The sequence below is a fragment of the Elephas maximus genome, chromosome 19 (genome assembly GCF_024166365.1).
Source record: "Elephas maximus indicus isolate mEleMax1 chromosome 19, mEleMax1 primary haplotype, whole genome shotgun sequence".
Classification (NCBI taxonomy): Eukaryota; Metazoa; Chordata; class Mammalia; order Proboscidea; family Elephantidae; genus Elephas; species Elephas maximus.
Window position 1 is genome coordinate 83453790 of NC_064837.1, and position 20605 is coordinate 83474394.

Sequence of the window (20605 nt, forward strand, 5' to 3'; positions counted from 1 at the left end):
TATTGTGAAGGCTCGCTTTGGCCCAGGGCAAACGAAGCGCCGGGGGAAATCTTAGCAGAGCCCGGCGCCTTTCCACGGTTCAAAGCGTGGAACTGCAGACTCTTTTGCAAAGAAGAGAGCGCCCAGGCAACAGCAGCCCGCACGTTTCTCAGTGAAAGGGAGAACGCCCTGACTTCATCCAGTCCTCTGAGCAAAGCAGGCAGAGGGAGAGAAACTTTCTTTCCTTCCTCTTTCCTGCCACGAATTCCTCATTTGCTCGTGCAAACGCAGGGCTTCTTCGGAAAAACTACGCCGCGGTGCAGGGATCCTTCCAGAGGAGCAACGACATAGTTTGAGCTGGAAGGGCTTGGCAGAGCAGCCGGGGAGAAAAGGCCTCTTGCTATTCTCTTTTCTTTCTGCCTGAATGCGGTCAATTCGCACTTGCCAAAGCAAGGTTTCCCAGCACAAACTACAAAGCAGCAGCTCTCTCCTGGCGGAGGAAATCCCATGCAGTTCTGCCCTTTCGAGATCGTGTTGCTACAGTGAGGCCCAGGGAAAACACACTGCCTAGAGAAATCCTAGCAAAGCCCTGTGTTTCCCCACAGGAATGTATGTCACTTTCAGTTCTTTGCCAGCAACGGAGCTCAGAGGCAACGTCAGATTGTGTGTATCTCAGGGAGAGAAAGAACACTGTGACTTCCCCCGTTCCTCTGACGAAAGCGGTTAGAGGGAGAAAAGCGTCCTTTGCTTTCGCTTTCCCGCAATGAGCTCGGCAGATCTGCCCTTCGCGAAGGGCCGTTTTCCCCCGGAGAACTGCCTCGCCGTAGCCCGGTTCTGGAAGTGGAACGAGTATGCAGTGTTAGCGTTCAGCTATTGTGAAGGCTCGCTTTGGCCCAGGGCAAACGAAGCGCCGGGGGAAATCTTAGCAGAGCCCGGCGCCTTTCCACGGTTCAAAGCGTGGAACTGCAGACTCTTTTGCAAAGAAGAGAGCGCCCAGGCAACAGCAGCCCGCACGTTTCTCAGTGAAAGGGAGAACTCCCTGACTTCATGCGGTCCTCTGAGCAAAGCAGGCAGAGGGAGAGAAACTTTCTTTCCTTCCTCTTTCCTGCCACGAATTCCTCATTTGCTCTTGCAAACGCAGGGCTTCTTCGGAATAACTACGCCGCGGTGCAGGGATCCTTCCAGAGGAGCAACGACATAGTTTGAGCTGGAAGGGCTTGGCAGAGCAGCCGGGGAGAAAAGGCCTCTTGCTATTCTCTTTTCTTTCTGCCTGAATGCGGTCAATTCGCACTTGCCAAAGCAAGGTTTCCCAGCACAAACTACAAAGCAGCAGCTCTCTCCTGGCGGAGGAAGTGCCATGCAGTGTTGCCCTGGCGAGATCGTATTGCTACAGTGAGGCCCAGGGAAAACACACTGCCTAGAGAAATCCTAGCAAAGCCCTGTGTTTCCCCACAGGAATGTATGTCACTTTCAGTTCTTTGCCAGCAACGGAGCTCAGAGGCAACGTCAGATTGTGTGTATCTCAGGGAGAGAAAGAACACTGTGACTTCCCCCGTTCCTCTGACGAAAGCGGTTAGAGGGAGAAAAGCGTCCTTTGCTTTCGCTTTCCCGCAATGAGCTCGGCAGATCTGCCCTTCGCGAAGGGCCGTTTTCCCCCGGAGAACTGCCTCGCCGTAGCCCGGTTCTGGAAGTGGAACGAGTATGCAGTGTTAGCGTTCAGCTATTGTGAAGGCTCGCTTTGGCCCAGGGCAAACGAAGCGCCGGGGGAAATCTTAGCAGAGCCCGGCGCCTTTCCACGGTTCAAAGCGTGGAACTGCAGACTCTTTTGCAAAGAAGAGAGCGCCCAGGCAACAGCAGCCCGCACGTTTCTCAGTGAAAGGGAGAACTCCCTGACTTCATCCGGTCCTCTGAGCAAAGCAGGCAGAGGGAGAGAAACTTTCTTTCCTTCCTCTTTCCTGCCACGAATTCCTCATTTGCTCTTGCAAACGCAGGGCTTCTTCGGAAAAACTACGCCGCGGTGCAGGGATCCTTCCAGAGGAGCAACGACATAGTTTGAGCTGGAAGGGCTTGGCAGAGCAGCCGGGGAGAAGAGGCCTCTTGCTATTCTCTTTTCTTTCTGCCTGAATGCGGTCAATTCGCACTTGCCAAAGCAAGGTTTCCCAGCACAAACTACAAAGCAGCAGCTCTCTCCTGGCAGAGGAAATCCCATGCAGTTCTGCCCTTGCGAGATAGTGTTGCTACAGTGAGGCCCAGGGAAAACACACTGCCTAGAGAAATCCTAGCAAAGCCCTGTGTTTCCCCACAGGAATGTATGTCACTTTCAGTTCTTTGCCAGCAACGGAGCTCAGAGGCAACGTCAGATTGTGTGTATCTCAGGGAGAGAAAGAACACTGTGACTTCCCCCGTTCCTCTGACGAAAGCGGTTAGAGGGAGAAAAGCGTCCTTTGCTTTCGCTTTCCCGCAATGAGCTCGGCAGATCTGCCCTTCGCGAAGGGCCGTTTTCCCCCGGAGAACTGCCTCGCCGTAGCCCGGTTCTGGAAGTGGAACGAGTATGCAGTGTTAGCGTTCAGCTATTGTGAAGGCTCGCTTTGGCCCAGGGCAAACGAAGCGCCGGGGGAAATCTTAGCAGAGCCCGGCGCCTTTCCACGGTTCAAAGCGTGGAACTGCAGACTCTTTTGCAAAGAAGAGAGCGCCCAGGCAACAGCAGCCCGCACGTTTCTCAGTGAAAGGGAGAACTCCCTGACTTCATCCGGTCCTCTGAGCAAAGCAGGCAGAGGGAGAGAAACTTTCTTTCCTTCCTCTTTCCTGCCACGAATTCCTCATTTGCTCTTGCAAACGCAGGGCTTCTTCGGAAAAACTACGCCGCGGTGCAGGGATCCTTCCAGAGGAGCAACGACATAGTTTGAGCTGGAAGGGCTTGGCAGAGCAGCCGGGGAGAAGAGGCCTCTTGCTATTCTCTTTTCTTTCTGCCTGAATGCGGTCAATTCGCACTTGCCAAAGCAAGGTTTCCCAGCACAAACTACAAAGCAGCAGCTCTCTCCTGGCGGAGGAAATCCCATGCAGTTCTGCCCTGGCGAGATCGTGTTGCTACAGTGAGGCCCAGGGAAAACACACTGCCTAGAGAAATCCTAGCAAAGCCCTGTGTTTCCCCACAGGAATGTATGTCACTTTCAGTTCTTTGCCAGCAACGGAGCTCAGAGGCAACGTCAGATTGTGTGTATCTCAGGGAGAGAAAGAACACTGTGACTTCCCCCGTTCCTCTGACGAAAGCGGTTAGAGGGAGAAAAGCGTCCTTTGCTTTCGCTTTCCCGCAATGAGCTCGGCAGATCTGCCCTTCGCGAAGGGCCGTTTTCCCCCGGAGAACTGCCTCGCCGTAGCCCGGTTCTGGAAGTGGAACGAGTATGCAGTGTTAGCGTTCAGCTATTGTGAAGGCTCGCTTTGGCCCAGGGCAAACGAAGCGCCGGGGGAAATCTTAGCAGAGCCCGGCGCCTTTCCACGGTTCAAAGCGTGGAACTGCAGACTCTTTTGCAAAGAAGAGAGCGCCCAGGCAACAGCAGCCCGCACGTTTCTCAGTGAAAGGGAGAACTCCCTGACTTCATCCGGTCCTCTGAGCAAAGCAGGCAGAGGGAGAGAAACTTTCTTTCCTTCCTCTTTCCTGCCACGAATTCCTCATTTGCTCTTGCAAACGCAGGGCTTCTTCGGAAAAACTACGCCGCGGTGCAGGGATCCTTCCAGAGGAACAACGACATTGTTTGAGCTGGAAGGGCTTGGCAGAGCAGCCGGGGAGAAAAGGCCTCTTGCTATTCTCTTTTCTTTCTGCCTGAATGCGGTCAATTCGCACTTGCCAAAGCAAGGTTTCCCAGCACAAACTACAAAGCAGCAGCTCTCTCCTGGCAGAGGAAGTGCCATGCAGTTCTGCCCTTGCGAGATCGTGTTGCTACAGTGAGGCCCAGGGAAAACACACTGCCTAGAGAAATCCTAGCAAAGCCCTGTGTTTCCCCACAGGAATGTATGTCACTTTCAGTTCTTTGCCAGCAACGGAGCTCAGAGGCAACGTCAGATTGTGTGTATCTCAGGGAGAGAAAGAACACTGTGACTTCCCCCGTTCCTCTGACGAAAGCGGTTAGAGGGAGAAAAGCGTCCTTTGCTTTCGCTTTCCCGCAATGAGCTCGGCAGATCTGCCCTTCGCGAAGGGCCGTTTTCCCCCGGAGAACTGCCTCGCCGTAGCCCGGTTCTGGAAGTGGAACGAGTATGCAGTGTTAGCGTTCAGCTATTGTGAAGGCTCGCTTTGGCCCAGGGCAAACGAAGCGCCGGGGGAAATCTTAGCAGAGCCCGGCGCCTTTCCACGGTTCAAAGCGTGGAACTGCAGACTCTTTTGCAAAGAAGAGAGCGCCCAGGCAACAGCAGCCCGCACGTTTCTCAGTGAAAGGGAGAACTCCCTGACTTCATCCGGTCCTCTGAGCAAAGCAGGCAGAGGGAGAGAAACTTTCTTTCCTTCCTCTTTCCTGCCACGAATTCCTCATTTTCTCGTGCAAACGCAGGGCTTCTTCGGAAAAACTACGCCGCGGTGCAGGGATCCTTCCAGAGGAGCAACGACATAGTTTGAGCTGGAAGGGCTTGGCAGAGCAGCCGGGGAGAAAAGGCCTCTTGCTATTCTCTTTTCTTTCTGCCTGAATGCGGTCAATTCGCACTTGCCAAAGCAAGGTTTCCCAGCACAAACTACAAAGCAGCAGCTCTCTCCTGGCAGAGGAAATCCCATGCAGTTCTGCCCTGGCGAGATCGTGTTGCTACAGTGAGGCCCAGGGAAAACACACTGCCTAGAGAAATCCTAGCAAAGCCCTGTGTTTCCCCACAGGAATGTATGTCACTTTCAGTTCTTTGCCAGCAACGGAGCTCAGAGGCAACGTCAGATTGTGTGTATCTCAGGGAGAGAAAGAACACTGTGACTTCCCCCGTTCCTCTGACGAAAGCGGTTAGAGGGAGAAAAGCGTCCTTTGCTTTCGCTTTCCCGCAATGAGCTCGGCAGATCTGCCCTTCGCGAAGGGCCGTTTTCCCCCGGAGAACTGCCTCGCCGTAGCCCGGTTCTGGAAGTGGAACGAGTATGCAGTGTTAGCGTTCAGCTATTGTGAAGGCTCGCTTTGGCCCAGGGCAAACGAAGCGCCGGGGGAAATCTTAGCAGAGCCCGGCGCCTTTCCACGGTTCAAAGCGTGGAACTGCAGACTCTTTTGCAAAGAAGAGAGCGCCCAGGCAACAGCAGCCCGCACGTTTCTCAGTGAAAGGGAGAACGCCCTGACTTCATCCGGTCCTCTGAGCAAAGCAGGCAGAGGGAGAGAAACTTTCTTTCCTTCCTCTTTCCTGCCACGAATTCCTCATTTGCTCGTGCAAACGCAGGGCTTCTTCGGAAAAACTACGCCGCGGTGCAGGGATCCTTCCAGAGGAGCAACGACATAGTTTGAGCTGGAAGGGCTTGGCAGAGCAGCCGGGGAGAAAAGGCCTCTTGCTATTCTCTTTTCTTTCTGCCTGAATGCGGTCAATTCGCACTTGCCAAAGCAAGGTTTCCCAGCACAAACTGCAAAGCAGCAGCTCTCTCCTGGCAGAGGAAGTGCCATGCAGTGTTGCCCTGGCGAGATAGTCTTGCTACAGTGAGGCCCAGGGAAAACACACTGCCTAGAGAAATCCTAGCAAAGCCCTGTGTTTCCCCACAGGAATGTATGTCACTTTCAGTTCTTTGCCAGCAACGGAGCTCAGAGGCAACGTCAGATTGTGTGTATCTCAGGGAGAGAAAGAACACTGTGACTTCCGTTCCTCTGACGAAAGCGGTTAGAGGGAGAAAAGCGTCCTTTGCTTTCGCTTTCCCGCAATGAGCTCGGCAGATCTGCCCTTCGCGAAGGGCCGTTTTCCCCCGGAGAACTGCCTCGCCGTAGCCCGGTTCTGGAAGTGGAACGAGTATGCAGTGTTAGCGTTCAGCTATTGTGAAGGCTCGCTTTGGCCCAGGGCAAACGAAGCGCCGGGGGAAATCTTAGCAGAGCCCGGCGCCTTTCCACGGTTCAAAGCGTGGAACTGCAGACTCTTTTGCAAAGAAGAGAGCGCCCAGGCAACAGCAGCCCGCACGTTTCTCAGTGAAAGGGAGAACGCCCTGACTTCATCCAGTCCTCTGAGCAAAGCAGGCAGAGGGAGAGAAACTTTCTTTCCTTCCTCTTTCCTGCCACGAATTCCTGATTTGCTCGTGCAAACGCAGGGCTTCTTCGGAAAAACTACGCCGCGGTGCAGGGTTCCTTCCAGAGGAGCAACGACATAGTTTGAGCTGGAAGGGCTTGGCAGAGCAGCCGGGGGGAAAAGGCCTCTTGCTATTCTCTTTTCTTTCTGCCTGAATGCGGTCAATTCGCACTTGCCAAAGCAAGGTTTCCCAGCACAAACTACAAAGCAGCAGCTCTCTCCTGGCAGAGGAAGTGCCATGCAGTGTTGCCCTTGCGAGATCGTGTTGCTACAGTGAGGCCCAGGGAAAACACACTGCCTAGAGAAATCCTAGCAAAGCCCTGTGTTTCCCCACAGGAATGCATGTCACTTTCAGTTCTTTGCCAGCAACGGAGCTCAGAGGCAACGTCAGATTGTGTGTATCTCAGGGAGAGAAAGAACACTGTGACTTCCCCCGTTCCTCTGACGAAAGCGGTTAGAGGGAGAAAAGCGTCCTTTGCTTTCGCTTTCCCGCAATGAGCTCGGCAGATCTGCCCTTCGCGAAGGGCCGTTTTCCCCCGGAGAACTGCCTCGCCGTAGCCCGGTTCTGGAAGTGGAACGAGTATGCAGTGTTAGCGTTCAGCTATTGTGAAGGCTCGCTTTGGCCCAGGGCAAACGAAGCGCCGGGGGAAATCTTAGCAGAGCCCGGCGCCTTTCCACGGTTCAAAGCGTGGAACTGCAGACTCTTTTGCAAAGAAGAGAGCGCCCAGGCAACAGCAGCCCGCACGTTTCTCAGTGAAAGGGAGAACGCCCTGACTTCATCCAGTCCTCTGAGCAAAGCAGGCAGAGGGAGAGAAACTTTCTTTCCTTCCTCTTTCCTGCCACGAATTCCTCATTTGCTCGTGCAAACGCAGGGCTTCTTCGGAAAAACTACGCCGCGGTGCAGGGATCCTTCCAGAGGAGCAACGACATAGTTTGAGCTGGAAGGGCTTGGCAGAGCAGCCGGGGAGAAAAGGCCTCTTGCTATTCTCTTTTCTTTCTGCCTGAATGCGGTCAATTCGCACTTGCCAAAGCAAGGTTTCCCAGCACAAACTACAAAGCAGCAGCTCTCTCCTGGCGGAGGAAATCCCATGCAGTTCTGCCCTTTCGAGATCGTGTTGCTACAGTGAGGCCCAGGGAAAACACACTGCCTAGAGAAATCCTAGCAAAGCCCTGTGTTTCCCCACAGGAATGTATGTCACTTTCAGTTCTTTGCCAGCAACGGAGCTCAGAGGCAACGTCAGATTGTGTGTATCTCAGGGAGAGAAAGAACACTGTGACTTCCCCCGTTCCTCTGACGAAAGCGGTTAGAGGGAGAAAAGCGTCCTTTGCTTTCGCTTTCCCGCAATGAGCTCGGCAGATCTGCCCTTCGCGAAGGGCCGTTTTCCCCCGGAGAACTGCCTCGCCGTAGCCCGGTTCTGGAAGTGGAACGAGTATGCAGTGTTAGCGTTCAGCTATTGTGAAGGCTCGCTTTGGCCCAGGGCAAACGAAGCGCCGGGGGAAATCTTAGCAGAGCCCGGCGCCTTTCCACGGTTCAAAGCGTGGAACTGCAGACTCTTTTGCAAAGAAGAGAGCGCCCAGGCAACAGCAGCCCGCACGTTTCTCAGTGAAAGGGAGAACTCCCTGACTTCATCCGGTCCTCTGAGCAAAGCAGGCAGAGGGAGAGAAACTTTCTTTCCTTCCTCTTTCCTGCCACGAATTCCTCATTTGCTCTTGCAAACGCAGGGCTTCTTCGGAATAACTACGCCGCGGTGCAGGGATCCTTCCAGAGGAGCAACGACATAGTTTGAGCTGGAAGGGCTTGGCAGAGCAGCCGGGGAGAAAAGGCCTCTTGCTATTCTCTTTTCTTTCTGCCTGAATGCGGTCAATTCGCACTTGCCAAAGCAAGGTTTCCCAGCACAAACTACAAAGCAGCAGCTCTCTCCTGGCGGAGGAAGTGCCATGCAGTGTTGCCCTGGCGAGATCGTATTGCTACAGTGAGGCCCAGGGAAAACACACTGCCTAGAGAAATCCTAGCAAAGCCCTGTGTTTCCCCACAGGAATGTATGTCACTTTCAGTTCTTTGCCAGCAACGGAGCTCAGAGGCAACGTCAGATTGTGTGTATCTCAGGGAGAGAAAGAACACTGTGACTTCCCCCGTTCCTCTGACGAAAGCGGTTAGAGGGAGAAAAGCGTCCTTTGCTTTCGCTTTCCCGCAATGAGCTCGGCAGATCTGCCCTTCGCGAAGGGCCGTTTTCCCCCGGAGAACTGCCTCGCCGTAGCCCGGTTCTGGAAGTGGAACGAGTATGCAGTGTTAGCGTTCAGCTATTGTGAAGGCTCGCTTTGGCCCAGGGCAAACGAAGCGCCGGGGGAAATCTTAGCAGAGCCCGGCGCCTTTCCACGGTTCAAAGCGTGGAACTGCAGACTCTTTTGCAAAGAAGAGAGCGCCCAGGCAACAGCAGCCCGCACGTTTCTCAGTGAAAGGGAGAACTCCCTGACTTCATCCGGTCCTCTGAGCAAAGCAGGCAGAGGGAGAGAAACTTTCTTTCCTTCCTCTTTCCTGCCACGAATTCCTCATTTGCTCTTGCAAACGCAGGGCTTCTTCGGAAAAACTACGCCGCGGTGCAGGGATCCTTCCAGAGGAGCAACGACATAGTTTGAGCTGGAAGGGCTTGGCAGAGCAGCCGGGGAGAAGAGGCCTCTTGCTATTCTCTTTTCTTTCTGCCTGAATGCGGTCAATTCGCACTTGCCAAAGCAAGGTTTCCCAGCACAAACTACAAAGCAGCAGCTCTCTCCTGGCAGAGGAAATCCCATGCAGTTCTGCCCTTGCGAGATAGTGTTGCTACAGTGAGGCCCAGGGAAAACACACTGCCTAGAGAAATCCTAGCAAAGCCCTGTGTTTCCCCACAGGAATGTATGTCACTTTCAGTTCTTTGCCAGCAACGGAGCTCAGAGGCAACGTCAGATTGTGTGTATCTCAGGGAGAGAAAGAACACTGTGACTTCCCCCGTTCCTCTGACGAAAGCGGTTAGAGGGAGAAAAGCGTCCTTTGCTTTCGCTTTCCCGCAATGAGCTCGGCAGATCTGCCCTTCGCGAAGGGCCGTTTTCCCCCGGAGAACTGCCTCGCCGTAGCCCGGTTCTGGAAGTGGAACGAGTATGCAGTGTTAGCGTTCAGCTATTGTGAAGGCTCGCTTTGGCCCAGGGCAAACGAAGCGCCGGGGGAAATCTTAGCAGAGCCCGGCGCCTTTCCACGGTTCAAAGCGTGGAACTGCAGACTCTTTTGCAAAGAAGAGAGCGCCCAGGCAACAGCAGCCCGCACGTTTCTCAGTGAAAGGGAGAACTCCCTGACTTCATCCGGTCCTCTGAGTAAAGCAGGCAGAGGGAGAGAAACTTTCTTTCCTTCCTCTTTCCTGCCACGAATTCCTCATTTGCTCTTGCAAACGCAGGGCTTCTTCGGAAAAACTACGCCGCGGTGCAGGGATCCTTCCAGAGGAGCAACGACATAGTTTGAGCTGGAAGGGCTTGGCAGAGCAGCCGGGGAGAAGAGGCCTCTTGCTATTCTCTTTTCTTTCTGCCTGAATGCGGTCAATTCGCACTTGCCAAAGCAAGGTTTCCCAGCACAAACTACAAAGCAGCAGCTCTCTCCTGGCGGAGGAAATCCCATGCAGTTCTGCCCTGGCGAGATCGTGTTGCTACAGTGAGGCCCAGGGAAAACACACTGCCTAGAGAAATCCTAGCAAAGCCCTGTGTTTCCCCACAGGAATGTATGTCACTTTCAGTTCTTTGCCAGCAACGGAGCTCAGAGGCAACGTCAGATTGTGTGTATCTCAGGGAGAGAAAGAACACTGTGACTTCCCCCGTTCCTCTGACGAAAGCGGTTAGAGGGAGAAAAGCGTCCTTTGCTTTCGCTTTCCCGCAATGAGCTCGGCAGATCTGCCCTTCGCGAAGGGCCGTTTTCCCCCGGAGAACTGCCTCGCCGTAGCCCGGTTCTGGAAGTGGAACGAGTATGCAGTGTTAGCGTTCAGCTATTGTGAAGGCTCGCTTTGGCCCAGGGCAAACGAAGCGCCGGGGGAAATCTTAGCAGAGCCCGGCGCCTTTCCACGGTTCAAAGCGTGGAACTGCAGACTCTTTTGCAAAGAAGAGAGCGCCCAGGCAACAGCAGCCCGCACGTTTCTCAGTGAAAGGGAGAACTCCCTGACTTCATCCGGTCCTCTGAGCAAAGCAGGCAGAGGGAGAGAAACTTTCTTTCCTTCCTCTTTCCTGCCACGAATTCCTCATTTGCTCTTGCAAACGCAGGGCTTCTTCGGAATAACTACGCCGCGGTGCAGGGATCCTTCCAGAGGAGCAACGACATAGTTTGAGCTGGAAGGGCTTGGCAGAGCAGCCGGGGAGAAAAGGCCTCTTGCTATTCTCTTTTCTTTCTGCCTGAATGCGGTCAATTCGCACTTGCCAAAGCAAGGTTTCCCAGCACAAACTACAAAGCAGCAGCTCTCTCCTGGCAGAGGAAATCCCATGCAGTTCTGCCCTTGCGAGATCGTGTTGCTACAGTGAGGCCCAGGGAAAACACACTGCCTAGAGAAATCCTAGCAAAGCCCTGTGTTTCCCCACAGGAATGTATGTCACTTTCAGTTCTTTGCCAGCAACGGAGCTCAGAGGCAACGTCAGATTGTGTGTATCTCAGGGAGAGAAAGAACACTGTGACTTCCCCCGTTCCTCTGACGAAAGCGGTTAGAGGGAGAAAAGCGTCCTTTGCTTTCGCTTTCCCGCAATGAGCTCGGCAGATCTGCCCTTCGCGAAGGGCCGTTTTCCCCCGGAGAACTGCCTCGCCGTAGCCCGGTTCTGGAAGTGGAACGAGTATGCAGTGTTAGCGTTCAGCTATTGTGAAGGCTCGCTTTGGCCCAGGGCAAACGAAGCGCCGGGGGAAATCTTAGCAGAGCCCGGCGCCTTTCCACGGTTCAAAGCGTGGAACTGCAGACTCTTTTGCAAAGAAGAGAGCGCCCAGGCAACAGCAGCCCGCACGTTTCTCAGTGAAAGGGAGAACTCCCTGACTTCATCCGGTCCTCTGAGCAAAGCAGGCAGAGGGAGAGAAACTTTCTTTCCTTCCTCTTTCCTGCCACGAATTCCTCATTTTCTCGTGCAAACGCAGGGCTTCTTCGGAAAAACTACGCCGCGGTGCAGGGATCCTTCCAGAGGAGCAACGACATAGTTTGAGCTGGAAGGGCTTGGCAGAGCAGCCGGGGAGAAAAGGCCTCTTGCTATTCTCTTTTCTTTCTGCCTGAATGCGGTCAATTCGCACTTGCCAAAGCAAGGTTTCCCAGCACAAACTACAAAGCAGCAGCTCTCTCCTGGCAGAGGAAATCCCATGCAGTTCTGCCCTGGCGAGATCGTGTTGCTACAGTGAGGCCCAGGGAAAACACACTGCCTAGAGAAATCCTAGCAAAGCCCTGTGTTTCCCCACAGGAATGTATGTCACTTTCAGTTCTTTGCCAGCAACGGAGCTCAGAGGCAACGTCAGATTGTGTGTATCTCAGGGAGAGAAAGAACACTGTGACTTCCCCCGTTCCTCTGACGAAAGCGGTTAGAGGGAGAAAAGCGTCCTTTGCTTTCGCTTTCCCGCAATGAGCTCGGCAGATCTGCCCTTCGCGAAGGGCCGTTTTCCCCCGGAGAACTGCCTCGCCGTAGCCCGGTTCTGGAAGTGGAACGAGTATGCAGTGTTAGCGTTCAGCTATTGTGAAGGCTCGCTTTGGCCCAGGGCAAACGAAGCGCCGGGGGAAATCTTAGCAGAGCCCGGCGCCTTTCCACGGTTCAAAGCGTGGAACTGCAGACTCTTTTGCAAAGAAGAGAGCGCCCAGGCAACAGCAGCCCGCACGTTTCTCAGTGAAAGGGAGAACGCCCTGACTTCATCCGGTCCTCTGAGCAAAGCAGGCAGAGGGAGAGAAACTTTCTTTCCTTCCTCTTTCCTGCCACGAATTCCTCATTTGCTCGTGCAAACGCAGGGCTTCTTCGGAAAAACTACGCCGCGGTGCAGGGATCCTTCCAGAGGAGCAACGACATAGTTTGAGCTGGAAGGGCTTGGCAGAGCAGCCGGGGAGAAAAGGCCTCTTGCTATTCTCTTTTCTTTCTGCCTGAATGCGGTCAATTCGCACTTGCCAAAGCAAGGTTTCCCAGCAGAAACTGCAAAGCAGCAGCTCTCTCCTGGCAGAGGAAGTGCCATGCAGTGTTGCCCTGGCGAGATAGTGTTGCTACAGTGAGGCCCAGGGAAAACACACTGCCTAGAGAAATCCTAGCAAAGCCCTGTGTTTCCCCACAGGAATGTATGTCACTTTCAGTTCTTTGCCAGCAACGGAGCTCAGAGGCAACGTCAGATTGTGTGTATCTCAGGGAGAGAAAGAACACTGTGACTTCCCCCGTTCCTCTGACGAAAGCGGTTAGAGGGAGAAAAGCGTCCTTTGCTTTCGCTTTCCCGCAATGAGCTCGGCAGATCTGCCCTTCGCGAAGGGCCGTTTTCCCCCGGAGAACTGCCTCGCCGTAGCCCGGTTCTGGAAGTGGAACGAGTATGCAGTGTTAGCGTTCAGCTATTGTGAAGGCTCGCTTTGGCCCAGGGCAAACGAAGCGCCGGGGGAAATCTTAGCAGAGCCCGGCGCCTTTCCACGGTTCAAAGCGTGGAACTGCAGACTCTTTTGCAAAGAAGAGAGCGCCCAGGCAACAGCAGCCCGCACGTTTCTCAGTGAAAGGGAGAACGCCCTGACTTCATCCAGTCCTCTGAGCAAAGCAGGCAGAGGGAGAGAAACTTTCTTTCCTTCCTCTTTCCTGCCACGAATTCCTGATTTGCTCGTGCAAACGCAGGGCTTCTTCGGAAAAACTACGCCGCGGTGCAGGGTTCCTTCCAGAGGAGCAACGACATAGTTTGAGCTGGAAGGGCTTGGCAGAGCAGCCGGGGGGAAAAGGCCTCTTGCTATTCTCTTTTCTTTCTGCCTGAATGCGGTCAATTCGCACTTGCCAAAGCAAGGTTTCCCAGCACAAACTACAAAGCAGCAGCTCTCTCCTGGCAGAGGAAGTGCCATGCAGTGTTGCCCTTGCGAGATCGTGTTGCTACAGTGAGGCCCAGGGAAAACACACTGCCTAGAGAAATCCTAGCAAAGCCCTGTGTTTCCCCACAGGAATGCATGTCACTTTCAGTTCTTTGCCAGCAACGGAGCTCAGAGGCAACGTCAGATTGTGTGTATCTCAGGGAGAGAAAGAACACTGTGACTTCCCCCGTTCCTCTGACGAAAGCGGTTAGAGGGAGAAAAGCGTCCTTTGCTTTCGCTTTCCCGCAATGAGCTCGGCAGATCTGCCCTTCGCGAAGGGCCGTTTTCCCCCGGAGAACTGCCTCGCCGTAGCCCGGTTCTGGAAGTGGAACGAGTATGCAGTGTTAGCGTTCAGCTATTGTGAAGGCTCGCTTTGGCCCAGGGCAAACGAAGCGCCGGGGGAAATCTTAGCAGAGCCCGGCGCCTTTCCACGGTTCAAAGCGTGGAACTGCAGACTCTTTTGCAAAGAAGAGAGCGCCCAGGCAACAGCAGCCCGCACGTTTCTCAGTGAAAGGGAGAACGCCCTGACTTCATCCAGTCCTCTGAGCAAAGCAGGCAGAGGGAGAGAAACTTTCTTTCCTTCCTCTTTCCTGCCACGAATTCCTCATTTGCTCGTGCAAACGCAGGGCTTCTTCGGAAAAACTACGCCGCGGTGCAGGGTTCCTTCCAGAGGAGCAACGACATAGTTTGAGCTGGAAGGGCTTGGCAGAGCAGCCGGGGGGAAAAGGCCTCTTGCTATTCTCTTTTCTTTCTGCCTGAATGCGGTCAATTCGCACTTGCCAAAGCAAGGTTTCCCAGCACAAACTACAAAGCAGCAGCTCTCTCCTGGCAGAGGAAGTGCCATGCAGTGTTGCCCTTGCGAGATCGTGTTGCTACAGTGAGGCCCAGGGAAAACACACTGCCTAGAGAAATCCTAGCAAAGCCCTGTGTTTCCCCACAGGAATGCATGTCACTTTCAGTTCTTTGCCAGCAACGGAGCTCAGAGGCAACGTCAGATTGTGTGTATCTCAGGGAGAGAAAGAACACTGTGACTTCCCCCGTTCCTCTGACGAAAGCGGTTAGAGGGAGAAAAGCGTCCTTTGCTTTCGCTTTCCCGCAATGAGCTCGGCAGATCTGCCCTTCGCGAAGGGCCGTTTTCCCCCGGAGAACTGCCTCGCCGTAGCCCGGTTCTGGAAGTGGAACGAGTATGCAGTGTTAGCGTTCAGCTATTGTGAAGGCTCGCTTTGGCCCAGGGCAAACGAAGCGCCGGGGGAAATCTTAGCAGAGCCCGGCGCCTTTCCACGGTTCAAAGCGTGGAACTGCAGACTCTTTTGCAAAGAAGAGAGCGCCCAGGCAACAGCAGCCCGCACGTTTCTCAGTGAAAGGGAGAACTCCCTGACTTCATCCGGTCCTCTGAGCAAAGCAGGCAGAGGGAGAGAAACTTTCTTTCCTTCCTCTTTCCTGCCACGAATTCCTCATTTGCTCGTGCAAACGCAGGGCTTCTTCGGAAAAACTACGCCGCGGTGCAGGGATCCTTCCAGAGGAGCAACGACATAGTTTGAGCTGGAAGGGCTTGGCAGAGCAGCCGGGGAGAAAAGGCCTCTTGCTATTCTCTTTTCTTTCTGCCTGAATGCGGTCAATTCGCACTTGCCAAAGCAAGGTTTCCCAGCACAAACTACAAAGCAGCAGCTCTCTCCTGGCAGAGGAAATCCCATGCAGTTCTGCCCTGGCGAGATCGTGTTGCTACAGTGAGGCCCAGGGAAAACACACTGCCTAGAGAAATCCTAGCAAAGCCCTGTGTTTCCCCACAGGAATGCATGTCACTTTCAGTTCTTTGCCAGCAACGGAGCTCAGAGGCAACGTCAGATTGTGTGTATCTCAGGGAGAGAAAGAACACTGTGACTTCCCCCGTTCCTCTGACGAAAGCGGTTAGAGGGAGAAAAGCGTCCTTTGCTTTCGCTTTCCCGCAATGAGCTCGGCAGATCTGCCCTTCGCGAAGGGCCGTTTTCCCCCGGAGAACTGCCTCGCCGTAGCCCGGTTCTGGAAGTGGAACGAGTATGCAGTGTTAGCGTTCAGCTATTGTGAAGGCTCGCTTTGGCCCAGGGCAAACGAAGCGCCGGGGGAAATCTTAGCAGAGCCCGGCGCCTTTCCACGGTTCAAAGCGTGGAACTGCAGACTCTTTTGCAAAGAAGAGAGCGCCCAGGCAACAGCAGCCCGCACGTTTCTCAGTGAAAGGGAGAACGCCCTGACTTCATCCAGTCCTCTGAGCAAAGCAGGCAGAGGGAGAGAAACTTTCTTTCCTTCCTCTTTCCTGCCACGAATTCCTCATTTGCTCGTGCAAACGCAGGGCTTCTTCGGAAAAACTACGCCGCGGTGCAGGGTTCCTTCCAGAGGAGCAACGACATAGTTTGAGCTGGAAGGGCTTGGCAGAGCAGCCGGGGGGAAAAGGCCTCTTGCTATTCTCTTTTCTTTCTGCCTGAATGCGGTCAATTCGCACTTGCCAAAGCAAGGTTTCCCAGCACAAACTACAAAGCAGCAGCTCTCTCCTGGCAGAGGAAGTGCCATGCAGTGTTGCCCTTGCGAGATCGTGTTGCTACAGTGAGGCCCAGGGAAAACACACTGCCTAGAGAAATCCTAGCAAAGCCCTGTGTTTCCCCACAGGAATGCATGTCACTTTCAGTTCTTTGCCAGCAACGGAGCTCAGAGGCAACGTCAGATTGTGTGTATATCAGGGAGAGAAAGAACACTGTGACTTCCCCCGTTCCTCTGACGAAAGCGGTTAGAGGGAGAAAAGCGTCCTTTGCTTTCGCTTTCCCGCAATGAGCTCGGCAGATCTGCCCTTCGCGAAGGGCCGTTTTCCCCCGGAGAACTGCCTCGCCGTAGCCCGGTTCTGGAAGTGGAACGAGTATGCAGTGTTAGCGTTCAGCTATTGTGAAGGCTCGCTTTGGCCCAGGGCAAACGAAGCGCCGGGGGAAATCTTAGCAGAGCCCGGCGCCTTTCCACGGTTCAAAGCGTGGAACTGCAGACTCTTTTGCAAAGAAGAGAGCGCCCAGGCAACAGCAGCCCGCACGTTTCTCAGTGAAAGGGAGAACTCCCTGACTTCATCCGGTCCTCTGAGCAAAGCAGGCAGAGGGAGAGAAACTTTCTTTCCTTCCTCTTTCCTGCCACGAATTCCTCATTTGCTCGTGCAAACGCAGGGCTTCTTCGGAAAAACTACGCCGCGGTGCAGGGATCCTTCCAGAGGAGCAACGACATAGTTTGAGCTGGAAGGGCTTGGCAGAGCAGCCGGGGAGAAAAGGCCTCTTGCTATTCTCTTTTCTTTCTGCCTGAATGCGGTCAATTCGCACTTGCCAAAGCAAGGTTTCCCAGCACAAACTACAAAGCAGCAGCTCTCTCCTGGCAGAGGAAATCCCATGGAGTTCTGCCCTGGCGAGATCGTGTTGCTACAGTGAGGCCCAGGGAAAACACACTGCCTAGAGAAATCCTAGCAAAGCCCTGTGTTTCCCCACAGGAATGCATGTCACTTTCAGTTCTTTGCCAGCAACGGAGCTCAGAGGCAACGTCAGATTGTGTGTATCTCAGGGAGAGAAAGAACACTGTGACTTCCCCCGTTCCTCTGACGAAAGCGGTTAGAGGGAGAAAAGCGTCCTTTGCTTTCGCTTTCCCGCAATGAGCTCGGCAGATCTGCCCTTCGCGAAGGGCCGTTTTCCCCCGGAGAACTGCCTCGCCGTAGCCCGGTTCTGGAAGTGGAACGAGTATGCAGTGTTAGCGTTCAGCTATTGTGAAGGCTCGCTTTGGCCCAGGGCAAACGAAGCGCCGGGGGAAATCTTAGCAGAGCCCGGCGCCTTTCCACGGTTCAAAGCGTGGAACTGCAGACTCTTTTGCAAAGAAGAGAGCGCCCAGGCAACAGCAGCCCGCACGTTTCTCAGTGAAAGGGAGAACGCCCTGACTTCATCCGGTCCTCTGAGCAAAGCAGGCAGAGGGAGAGAAACTTTCTTTCCTTCCTCTTTCCTGCCACGAATTCCTCATTTGCTCGTGCAAACGCAGGGCTTCTTCGGAAAAACTACGCCGCGGTGCAGGGATCCTTCCAGAGGAGCAACGACATAGTTTGAGCTGGAAGGGCTTGGCAGAGCAGCCGGGGAGAAAAGGCCTCTTGCTATTCTCTTTTCTTTCTGCCTGAATGCGGTCAATTCGCACTTGCCAAAGCAAGGTTTCCCAGCACAAACTACAAAGCAGCAGCTCTCTCCTGGCAGAGGAAGTGCCATGCAGTGTTGCCCTGGCGAGATAGTGTTGCTACAGTGAGGCCCAGGGAAAACACACTGCCTAGAGAAATCCTAGCAAAGCCCTGTGTTTCCCCACAGGAATGTATGTCACTTTCAGTTCTTTGCCAGCAACGGAGCTCAGAGGCAACGTCAGATTGTGTGTATCTCAGGGAGAGAAAGAACACTGTGACTTCCCCCGTTCCTCTGACGAAAGCGGTTAGAGGGAGAAAAGCGTCCTTTGCTTTCGCTTTCCCGCAGTGAGCTCGGCAGATCTGCCCTTCGCGAAGGGCCGTTTTCCCCCGGAGAACTGCCTCGCCGTAGCCCGGTTCTGGAAGTGGAACGAGTATGCAGTGTTAGCGTTCAGCTATTGTGAAGGTTCGCTTTGGCCCAGGGCAAACGAAGCGCCGGGGGAAATCTTAGCAGAGCCCGGCGCCTTTCCACGGTTCAAAGCGTGGAACTGCAGACTCTTTTGCAAAGAAGAGAGCGCCCAGGCAACAGCAGCCCGCACGTTTCTCAGTGAAAGGGAGAACTCCCTGACTTCATCCAGTCCTCTGAGCAAAGCAGGCAGAGGGAGAGAAACTTTCTTTCCTTCCTCTTTCCTGCCACGAATTCCTCATTTGCTCGTGCAAACGCAGGGCTTCTTCGGAAAAACTACGCCGCGGTGCAGGGATCCTTCCAGAGGAGCAACAACATAGTTTGAGCTGGAAGGGCTTGGCAGAGCAGCCGGGGGGAAAAGGCCTCTTGCTATTCTCTTTTCTTTCTGCCTGAATGCGGTCAATTCGCACTTGCCAAAGCAAGGTTTCCCAGCACAAACTACAAAGCAGCAGCTCTCTCCTGGCAGAGGAAGTGCCATGCAGTGTTGCCCTTGCGAGATCTTGTTGCTACAGTGAGGCCCAGGGAAAACACACTGCCTAGAGAAATCCTAGCAAAGCCCTGTGTTTCCCCACAGGAATGTATGTCACTTTCAGTTCTTTGCCAGCAACGGAGCTCAGAGGCAACGTCAGATTGTGTGTATCTCAGGGAGAGAAAGAACACTGTGACTTCCCCCGTTCCTCTGACGAAAGCGGTTAGAGGGAGAAAAGCGTCCTTTGCTTTCGCTTTCCCGCAATGAGCTCGGCAGATCTGCCCTTCGCGAAGGGCCGTTTTCCCCCGGAGAACTGCCTCGCCGTAGCCCGGTTCTGGAAGTGGAACGAGTATGCAGTGTTAGCGTTCAGCTATTGTGAAGGCTCGCTTTGGCCCAGGGCAAACGAAGCGCCGGGGGAAATCTTAGCAGAGCCCGGCGCCTTTCCACGGTTCAAAGCGTGGAACTGCAGACTCTTTTGCAAAGAAGAGAGCGCCCAGGCAACAGCAGCCCGCACGTTTCTCAGTGAAAGGGAGAACTCCCTGACTTCATCCGGTCCTCTGAGCAAAGCAGGCAGAGGGAGAGAAACTTTCTTTCCTTCCTCTTTCCTGCCACGAATTCCTCATTTGCTCTTGCAAACGCAGGGCTTCTTCGGAAAAACTACGCCGCGGTGCAGGGATCCTTCCAGAGGAGCAACGACATAGTTTGAGCTGGAAGGGCTTGGCAGAGCAGCCGGGGAGAAAAGGCCTCTTGCTATTCTCTTTTCTTTCTGCCTGAATGCGGTCAATTCGCACTTGCCAAAGCAAGGTTTCCCAGCACAAACTACAAAGCAGCAGCTCTCTCCTGGCAGAGGAAATCCCATGCAGTTCTGCCCTTGCGAGATCGTGTTGCTACAGTGAGGCCCAGGGAAAACACACTGCCTAGAGAAATCCTAGCAAAGCCCTGTGTTTCCCCACAGGAATGTATGTCACTTTCAGTTCTTTGCCAGCAACGGAGCTCAGAGGCAACGTCAGATTGTGTGTATCTCAGGGAGAGAAAGAACACTGTGACTTCCCCCGTTCCTCTGACGAAAGCGGTTAGAGGGAGAAAAGCGTCCTTTGCTTTCGCTTTCCCGCAATGAGCTCGGCAGATCTGCCCTTCGCGAAGGGCCGTTTTCCCCCGGAGAACTGCCTCGCCGTAGCCCGGTTCTGGAAGTGGAACGAGTATGCAGTGTTAGCGTTCAGCTATTGTGAAGGCTCGCTTTGGCCCAGGGCAAACGAAGCGCCGGGGGAAATCTTAGCAGAGCCCGGCGCCTTTCCACGGTTCAAAGCGTGGAACTGCAGACTCTTTTGCAAAGAAGAGAGCGCCCAGGCAACAGCAGCCCGCACGTTTCTCAGTGAAAGGGAGAACGCCCTGACTTCATCCAGTCCTCTGAGCAAAGCAGGCAGAGGGAGAGAAACTTTCTTTCCTTCCTCTTTCCTGCCACGAATTCCTCATTTGCTCGTGCAAACGCAGGGCTTCTTCGGAAAAACTACGCCGCGGTGCAGGGATCCTTCCAGAGGAGCAACGACATAGTTTGAGCTGGAAGGGCTTGGCAGAGCAGCCGGGGAGAAAAGGCCTCTTGCTATTCTCTTTTCTTTCTGCCTGAATGCGGTCAATTCGCACTTGCCAAAGCAACGTTTCCCAGCACAAACTACAAAGCAGCAGCTCTCTCCTGGCGGAGGAAATCCCATGCAGTTCTGCCCTGGCGAGATCGTGTTGCTACAGTGAGGCCCAGGGAAAACACACTGCCTAGAGAAATCCTAGCAAAGCCCTGTGTTTCCCCACAGGAATGTATGTCACTTTCAGTTCTTTGCCAGCAACGGAGCTCAGAGGCAACGTCAGATTGTGTGTATCTCAGGGAGAGAAAGAACACTGTGACTTCCCCCGTTCCTCTGACGAAAGCGGTTAGAGGGAGAAAAGCGTCCTTTGCTTTCGCTTTCCCGCAATGAGCTCGGCAGATCTGCCCTTCGCGAAGGGCCGTTTTCCCCCGGAGAACTGCCTCGCCGTAGCCCGGTTCTGGAAGTGGAACGAGTATGCAGTGTTAGCGTTCAGCTATTGTGAAGGCTCGCTTTGGCCCAGGGCAAACGAAGCGCCGGGGGAAATCTTAGCAGAGCCCGGCGCCTTTCCACGGTTCAAAGCGTGGAACTGCAGACTCTTTTGCAAAGAAGAGAGCGCCCAGGCAACAGCAGCCCGCACGTTTCTCAGTGAAAGGGAGAACTCCCTGACTTCATCCGGTCCTCTGAGCAAAGCAGGCAGAGGGA